The sequence below is a fragment of the Portunus trituberculatus genome, chromosome 31 (assembly GCF_017591435.1).
Source record: "Portunus trituberculatus isolate SZX2019 chromosome 31, ASM1759143v1, whole genome shotgun sequence".
NCBI lineage: Eukaryota > Metazoa > Arthropoda > Malacostraca > Decapoda > Portunidae > Portunus > Portunus trituberculatus.
Genome location: NC_059285.1, coordinates 10,076,346 through 10,083,628, shown reverse-complemented (window position 1 = coordinate 10,083,628; position 7,283 = coordinate 10,076,346).

Here is a 7,283-nt window from a genome sequence, read left to right as displayed (position 1 = left end):
TCAAGTACCCACGTGGCACTGATCCAGGTTGCCTCTTCCTCCTCCTCCTCCTCCTCCTCCTCCTCCTTCTTCAGGTTCAGTATTGTCTCGTGTAGGTGGCACTGAGGAAGGCAAAGGCAAGGCGTCACACCCTCTGAGCCACGCGATCGTGCCCTCCTTCCCCCCCCCCTCTCTCTCTCTCTCTCTCTCTCTCTCTCTCTCTCTCTCTCTCTCTCTCTCTCTCTCTCTCTCATATGTCACGCCCCGCCGCCTTTGTGAGTGTGTCTCTCGCTCAACTCTTTATCTTCGTGATGCAAAGATTAAGCGTGACCCGAAAAACGATGCCAGCGATGTGGTGTCCGGGTATTTATAGAGTGAAAGGAGGGAGGGGAGGGAGGGAGGGAGGGAGGAGGAGGATAAGGGAGGAAGGGAAGGTGCAGGGAGATAATTATGGTGATAAGGGTAAGGGATTAGGGATTGGGAAGGGGGACGTGGGAGGAGGAAGGGGAATAGCAAGGGAGATGGTTAATGAAATTGAATTTGGATGAGAAAAAGAGTGAGAGAGAGAGAGAGAGAGAGAGAGAATGGGGGGAGGACAAGATGACGAAGAGGTTAGAAAGAAGCCATTAATAAAGAAGGGAAAAGGAGAGCGCCCCGTTCTCTTTGGCCTTAGCATCAAGGAAAAGAACGACGAGGATGAGGAGGAAAAAAGGGATTACAAAGTTTTGCAAAGGATAATGAAACAACAACACATCTTTTGGTTCTTGCAATGCTGCTTTGAGAACTAGTATACTTATGACCAGCTACAGGAAAAAAGAAAGGACAGTACAGCAGAAGGCTCTTCCCCGTCACCGCACTCCCTCCACACTGCAGCGTCTGCCACCACACCACTGAAGCTGCTTTACTTAACTCAGTGTCGTTTGGAATTTCATTATGCCGTTTATTTCTTCGTTCATATCGTTAAAGAATATCACAGGAATAGGAGGAGGAGGAGGAGGAGGAGGAGGAGGAGGAAGAGAAAGACGAAGAGGAGGAGGAGGAGGAGGAGGAAGATGAAGAGGAGGAGGAGGAGGAGACTTATGGCAAGGATTACGCAAGTTATTCAAAATTCGTACCAATGTTTTCATCTTTCTTTACTTTGATTTTTTTCTTCATTTTATCAATTTTTGTCTTTATATATCAATCTGTTCATTTCAGATTATTTATTTTGTTTAATTCAGTGGTTCCCAAACTTTTGCAGGCTGGCGCCCCCTTGGCTCCCCGGTGAATTCCTAGCGCACCCCCCACACACACAGACACATATGGAAACAAACACCTCTTTCTTGATATTTGGTATGCTGCAATTTGAAAAGAGAAAGGTTAAACACAAATGTGTATTTCACAAATAAACCCCAATTTAGTAAACCAATTTATTTTTTAGCAGTTTTAACTGTCGGATCTGACTGGGCCAGAGCGGCGTGCGGTAACCGAACCCTGATGCGTCGTCCACTGACTCGTCCTGCTGCACGTGTTGTGTACAAATCGTCAAACAAACGTTCGAACTTCTGACTTCGACTTCGGACTACGTAACAAAATAAAGCATTCGTTTATAAATCTTACTTCAAATTTATTTTCTTAAAACTGCCTATGTGTTCCTTTAGCTTAGTGTTTGTGACATAGATTTTGTCATTCAGATTTTGTAAAGAAGAAAAAGTTAATAATAATTGTTCTTCATGCCACCCTGCCGCCCCCCTACCGCCCCCTTCTTCCTCACCGCCCCCCCAGATCTTTCCACCGCCCCCAGGGGGGCGGTACCGCCCACTTTGGGAACCACTGGTTTAATTCATTTATTTATCTCCTTATTTTTTTCATTTGTATGTATATTTATTTATTTACTTTTTTGAGAGGATAAGACGGACGAGGGGGGCTGGTAATACGTGACAGGAGAAGACTTACCACAACTCCTCCTCCTCCTCCTCCTCCTCCTCCTCCTCCTCCTCCTGTAAACTTTACCACTCATGTGAACTTGACTCATTATTCTTTTGTAGCCCTATCGCTGAATTTATTTATATACATGTGAGAAAAACCATTGTAATAATGGAATATGCCAATAAATCCTAAAAAATTCTAAAATTCCTCGCACAGATAGGAATGACCAGCACCTTCACCACCAATTAATAACACCTGTATACGGCTACGTCTTGTCCTGCAACCTACTTAACGAAGCTCAGCCTGACGTCCACTAAATCATACTCACACTCCTCCTCCTCCTCCTCCTCCTCCTCCTCCTCCTCCCCCTCCTCCTCCTCACCTACATTCCTACCTCCTCTTCACTTGTCATACACCTCGCTGTCTTAACACGAGTAACAAGTATGTATGTGTGTGCCATTGCTAACAAGTGTCTTTTTTTATGCTATAGTATGCAACACGTCTTCTTGCATAACACACTCTCTCTCTCTCTCTCTCTCTCTCTCTCTCTCTCTCTCTCTCTCTCTCTCTCTCTCTCTCTCTCTCTCTCTCTCTCTCTCTCTCTCTCTCTCTCTCTCTCACTCTGTTTAGCGTATCAGTCATCTTTGTCTGTCTTTTCCCCCCCACCACTTCTCGTCCTTCGTCCTATGCTATTTGTTTTTTGTTTGGTTTGGTTTGGTTTTTCCGTTTGATTGCCAGTGATTTGTTAAGGTCAGCCTTTCTGGATCGAGGTCCCGTGTGTTTGTTTACTCCCGTGTTTTATTTTGGCATCCTTTATTCTTTAGAGATTCTTTTTTCTGAGTTTTGTTTATGTATTTTAATTTTTAGGGTGATATCTAAAAGTTAGGGTAAAGCTTCTGATTTTTTTCTTCCTTCTTTCCTTTCTTTTTTCACTTCCTTCCTTCTTTTAATCTTTCTTTCTTTTCTTCTTCCTTCCTTCTTTCAATCTTTCTTTCTTTCCTTACTTCTTTCAATCTTTCTTTCTTTCCTTCCTTCCTTCGTTCAATCTTTCTTTCCTTCCTTCCTTCCTTCTTTCTATCTTTCTTTCCTTCCTTCCTTCCTTCCTTCTTTCAATCTTTCTTTCCTTCCTTCCTTCCTTCTTTCTATCTTTCTTTCCTTCCTTCCTTCCTTCTTTTTATCTTTCTTTCCTTCCTTCCTTCGTTCAATCTTTCTTTCCTTCCTTCCTTCCTTCTTTCTATCTTTCTTTCCTTCCTTCCTTCCTTCTTTCTATCTTTCTTTCTTTCTTTCCTTCTTTCTTTCAATCTTTCTTTCTTTCCTTCCTTCCTTCCTTCTTTCAATCTTTCTTTCCTTCCTTCCTTCCTTCTTTCTATCTTTCTTTCCTTCCTTCCTTCCTTCCTTCTTTCAATCTTTTTCTTTCTTTCCTTCCTTCTTTCCTTCTTTCAATCTTTCTTTCTTTCCTTCTTTCAATCTTTCTTTCTTTCTTTCTTTCCTTCCTTCCTTCTTTCATTTTGATATTAAGGTGATTTGTAAAAGGGCAAATTGTCTGATTTTTTCTTCTTTCTTGTCTCCCTTCTTTTTCATTTCTTCTTTCTTTTTCCCTTCCTTCCTTCCTTCCTTCCTTCTTTCTTTCTTTCTTTCTTTCTTTCTTTCTTTCTTTCTTTCTTTCTTTCTCTATTTATATATTCATTTATTTATTCATTTATTCATTTCCTTCCTTCTTTCCTTCCTTCCTTTCTTTCCTTCCTTCTCTCCTTCCCTTCTTCCCCCACAGATAGGCGAAGTGTCTTCATTAATGACGATCCTCACCCATTCTCTCTCTCTCTCTCTCTCTCTCTCTCTCTCTCTCTCTCTCTCTCTCTCTCTCTCTCTCTCTCTCTCTCTCTCTCTCTCTCTCTCTCTCTCTCTCTCTCTCTCTCTCATTTCCTCCCTTCTTCCTTGTCTTTTCTTTTTATTTTTTTTGCACCCAGGAAATGCATCGATGTCAAAGGATTTCCAATATAGGAATCTTCATTATCTTCCTCCTCCTTCTCTTCCTCCTCCTCCTCCTCCTCCTCCTCCTTCTCCTCCTCCTCCTCCTCCTCCTCCTCCTCCTCCTCCTCCTCTTACTCTCCTTCCTCTTGTTCTTTTCTTTTCTTTTATCTGTTATCTCTTCATCTCAATTTCATTACCGTATAATTCTACTCCTACGCCATTCTCTCTCTCTCTCTCTCTCTCTCTCTCTCTCTCTCTCTCTCTCTCTCTCTCTCTCTCTCTCTCTCTCTCTCCTGGTGTCACTGACCTGATTGCCATTCTGCCGGGAAATATTCTGAGGTAAAATCAATCTATCTTTTCTACCTGACCCCTCCCCGCCCCCCAGTCATCCACCAGCCCCACCCTGCCCTGCTGCCCCGCCCTGCCCCGCCCTCTCTGTATTCCTTTCACGTAACCTATATTTCTATTTGCAATTATTTTTTACCTCAGTGTATGGTAGATTGTATTTGATTGTCGTTTATTTATTTATTTATTTTATATATATATATATATATATATATATATATATATATATATATATATATATATATATATATATATTTATATATATATATATATATATATACATATATACTTTACGTCTCCATTAGTTTTAGGCTTGAATCCCTTTGTTTGTAACTGTTTCGACGTGTGGTGCCTTTGTGATCCTTTCTCAAGTGTATCTAATAGTTCCTTTATAAGCTTTTGGATCGTTTTAGTTGTTGGTTTGAGTTATTTTTCTCCTCTTTTTCAACAGTCTCAAAATCCGGCGCCATAGTGTTCCTGTTATTCTGAGGTAGAAAAATGAACCAGTCAACCAGTCAGTCAGTCGGTCAGTGATTCAGCCGGCCTTTCTAATTCCTCTTTCTTATTCTTCGTAACCTTTATCTTCTTTCCCCTTTTCTCTCTTCCTCTCCATTCCTCTGCCTTTTCGACTTCACCTTGCTTTTTTCACGTAGGAGGAGGGAGAAGGCAGGTAATGACGGCAATAAAAGTTGAGGTAGGGTAGTGAGCCAGTAGGTAAAGAGGAAAAATGTATAAGAGAAGGAGGGCGAAGGGAATAGCATGGGGGAGAAAAGGTAGTAGGGAAGGTAGGGAAAACAATGATAGTACGATGGCGATAAGTAAGGAGGGAGGGCTGAAGTGAGGAGGAATATGTAAACAAAGATAGGAGCGGGAGATAAAAGAGTAAGGACGGGAGAAGTAGATAGGGATTAAGTTAAGAAGGAAAAATGTGAGGTGAATAATACGTGAGGGTGAAGAAAAAAAAGTGTGCGAAGGAGTAAAAGAACGGAGGTAGAGTAAGGATTTATGGCCGGAAAGGAGAGGGAAGAAAATGGGAGAGGGAGGGAATCTACTTAACACAGATAGACACTCGTGGAAGGAAAGAAGTGAAGGAAAGTCACGAAGAGGAATACCAGCCAGCATTGGCTTCGTGAGTGACAGTGACACTAGAAATTGTGTATTGTGCAATATAAGAGTGATTTAATTAACTTGTGATTCTTAAGTTAGACAATTGGTTTGTTTGCTTTTTAGATTAGAGGTGAAGTACCCAAATACCTCTACAACCCGTAAACACAATGAAAAATAACAATAATAACATACACAACACTCATGTATCAACAGAAATATATAAATAAGAAATACAAAGAAGGGAGGGAAGAAGGGAGGGTGGGAAGGTAAAGGCAGAGAGAGAAAGGCAACGAAAAGAAAGAGTGAAGTAAAGACACAAAGAGAGATGCCAGTGAAGACATTGGGTCAAGATTTTTGGCTTATAACATGATAACATTCCTATTGTGTCATGTGTGTGTGTGTGTGTGTGTGTGTGTGTGTGTGTGTGTGTGTGTGTGTGTGTGTGTGTGTGTGTGTGTGTGTGTGTGTGTGTGTGTGTGTGTGTGTGTGTGTGTGTGTGTGTGTGTGTGTGTGTGTGTGTGTGTGTGTGTGTGTGTGTGTGTGTGTGTATTCAAGGATGTTTTTCATGGGTGTTCGTCTGTTATTTATACGGAGATCTGTTACCGACTGTCGGGCTTGCTTTTAGACTGGGGCGCGATGGTGTTCTTCGTTTTTTTTTTTTTTTTTCTTTCTCACCACCACCACCACCACCACCACCATCACCACCGTTATCATCATCATCATCATCAGTATTAACTTCCTGCTTTCATTTTATTTATTTTTTTACATATGTTTTTATCCCCCCATCTCTGCGATACACACCACCGAGGCTGCCAACACCTGGACACTTACCACGGTGTATATCCTGTTATGTTGCTTTTCTTGTGCCCTCACGATGCGATACACGTGACGCGGCGAAGGTCAAATAACATACGGGGCAGGACTCCCTTGCCGAAATTAATCAGTGAACGAACCGTAATAGCGCTAACAATATAATGCCATACACATGATAGATAGCACTTGTAATACTGGCAGAGACAACATGTTTATATTGCAACATTCGTGCGTACGGCTGGCAGTGCTGGAAAGAAATGTGTGGTTGGGATAGACTCGGCAAGGAAGGTGTTGGAGGGGAGTCATTACGAAGTTTTAATATACTAGATGAATTTATGGTTATCGGTGACAGACTGATATAGGTTTGCATTTTTCCGTAGAAACTCACACTTAGGCCTTCCCGCTTCCTATTCTTACAGCTTCCCTTATTTCTCTATGTTCTACTTAGAGAAAAATGTGGGAAGCATGCTCTTTAGGGAACGCAAATGAAATAAAATGCTAAATATCTTTGATAGACACCACAAGCAGCTCGTCTGATACCACGGTGACGCCATGGCTTGCAAACAACAGCCTCTGCTCATTGCTGAGAATTGGGGAGATTCATCACGTCATCCTCGTTGTTGAGCTGCGATTATCGCCAATACCATCATCACCATCGTCACTCCAGCTTCAGTGACCAACACATTTCTCAGATTAACAAATACGAGTAAGAGCTGCCTCGTCCTGGTGCGCCAATGGTCACTTGCGCATCCTATTTTCAGATTTTAACACTTTTTTTTTTTTTTTTGGTCGCCCTCTATCAACTCTTCGACTTTTAGAGTATTGTGAAGTATTTTCATAGTCACGCACAAATAAATAACAGGGCAGCTGTAGGAGAAAATAATGAACATTGAGAGGGTTAAATTTGTAAGGTATGGTTTCACGGAATGCTGGAGCGCCGATGAGTAATGGCAATAGGTGATCTAGCGGACCAAGTTTGGTGAGCAAGACTGGCGGTGAGTCACGAAGGTGTGAGCTCCGTACCAGGCGTTGTGCAGACACTCAGATAACCACTCACTGTAGAAACATAAGAGTTGTACTGAACCGAATTCCATGCGTCGTTTTAGAAAGGCTTGAAACCTGGCAGAATTGGTTTACCGCGGCCGAGCCAGTCACGGTGC